Source organism: Condylura cristata, unplaced genomic scaffold, assembly GCF_000260355.1.
Source record: "Condylura cristata isolate star-nosed mole 26May11 unplaced genomic scaffold, ConCri1.0 scaffold00040, whole genome shotgun sequence".
In the NCBI taxonomy this organism is placed as follows: Eukaryota; Metazoa; Chordata; class Mammalia; order Eulipotyphla; family Talpidae; genus Condylura; species Condylura cristata.
In genome coordinates, this window is record NW_004567141.1 from 2584673 (window position 1) to 2586723 (window position 2051).

Here is a 2051-nt window from a genome sequence, read left to right on the forward strand (position 1 = left end):
CTTTCTCAGGCATTTGAGGGAAGGTGACCTCACAGAGGTCATTTGCCTTGTTTACCGCACCTTTTCCAGTTCAGCTAGTGATTTCACTGAGTGAACCATGTTTGTGGTACCCAGGTTTTCAGATTTGACTAAAACTAAAATTATGGTTTTAAAAACAGTCCAGAAAGAGGGTTGACTTTTTACTTTGTCAAATAAAAGCAACATCACTTTATAAGTTACTGTCTTTTTCAATAAATTACTTATTTATTGAATAACTAATTTTATTGAAGTGATAAAATTGGAAGTGGAGAAAATGGACCATGCCAGACACAATTAATCATTTTAAAGTTAGTAACTCAGGAAGACACAGCGTCTCAAAAAAGTAAGCAGAAACTATCTTCTAAATAAATAAGAGTCAGTAAGTTTATACCCAATTCCATAAAAGTTGACATCCCGCAGCTCTCCAAGGTTTGTTGAGGGTGCCGTTGAGTGTTGGCTCTGTCCTGGAGCACGACTTGGGGATGTTCTGTCTGATTCCAACTCTGGCACCTGTTGCTCTAGGCTGCTCAGGAACCAACGGAGGTTGCCTTTGGGGCTTTGCTCAGTCCTCAGCACAAAGCTGACACCCAGCAGGGGGCCCTCTCTCTTCCCAGCCCTCCTCCTCATCACTGCTGTGCAGCAGGCACAAACCCTCTCCATGCCTTGTGTGCTGTGTGTGGGCAGCAGTGTGCATGCAGTGTGTGGTCAGCACAGCTCCCTGGCTGGCCAGCCGGACCACACACAGTGCTTGTGATCACAAGTCTGGTCTTCCTCTCCCCTCCTCCCCACAGTCCTCTCTGCATTCCCTACTCCTGTCCCCCAGGATCAAGAGGTTTCCCTTTCCCTCCCTTCTCCCCCCCTCCAGTCCTGTGCGTTCTTAGGGACTTGTACTGCCTCTGTCTTCTCTCAGTTCTCCTCATTCTTCCGTTTCTGCCTGCACCTCCCTCCCTCCACCCAGTGGGAGCACCCACTGCTAAGCTCCCCTCCAGAATTGTTCTTTGAGTGTCCCTTCTTTGGCTCCCTGTTCCCCACAGGAAAATCATCCCATGTTTACAGTTGGAAAAAATTAAGCGATTATCACATTTTGCAGAGTAGAAACCCTGAACCTGGAGAGGGGAAACCCAGTGGTTCAAAAGAACACAGTAATTGTCAGAACCAGGGCCTACGCAGGCCTTCCAAATACAAGCCAATGTCTTTCTATGCCAATCAATGCAACTTTTTTTTTTTTCATTCATGTCATATTTTTAAGTGTCTCTGTGTCCCTGGCACTGTTCAGAGTCTTGGGACAGGTCTCCTCAGGAAACCACACACCCCCAGTGCAGCTGTCCCACCAGCCTAAAGCTTGCCACACCCCCCTACACAACACACACACACACACACACACACACACGCACGCACACACATACACTGCTCATTAGCACCCACTACCCAGACAGATGGCTCGCACTCATTTTTGCCCCAAAAACTTATCGCCTGTTTCCACTTTCAAGGATTTTCTCAGCCCATTTGTCCCTTCCTAGGAATGGCTCCTTCATTTCCCAGAAAGTTATTTTGAGGTAAAACCTTCAGCAGCTCCCAGGACCCAGGGCTGAGGTCGGCGCATAGGCCCTGCAGGAGCCCACAGGGCAGCGACTTTTCCTGTCTTCTGATGCTTTGCTGTCAGTACCAGGCCAGGCCCCCGGGCGACTACTCTCAGCTGCCTGCCTCTCTAGCCTGTCTGCCCTCATGTCCTGGCTCCCGCAGCCTGCCTTCATCGTGCTGGGCCGGCCTTATAGTCCCAAGAAGACGGTGAGTTCCTTGAAGGCCAGGTCTGTGTATCTCAGTTCCCCAGGTCCCAGAGGTCAGCCCGGCATTAGCTTCCTGCACACATGGTGACCAACCAGGCCCCTGCAGAGCTAGTCCGCATGCCTGCGCCAGCTGAGTCCGGCTCCAGACCGTCAGCAGTGTGCTAACAGGTGCCTGAACAGAGCCAGGTGGCAGGTGTCAATTTTACTCCAGGGACATCCTGGGGGTAGGTCCCTATCTACCCCCTC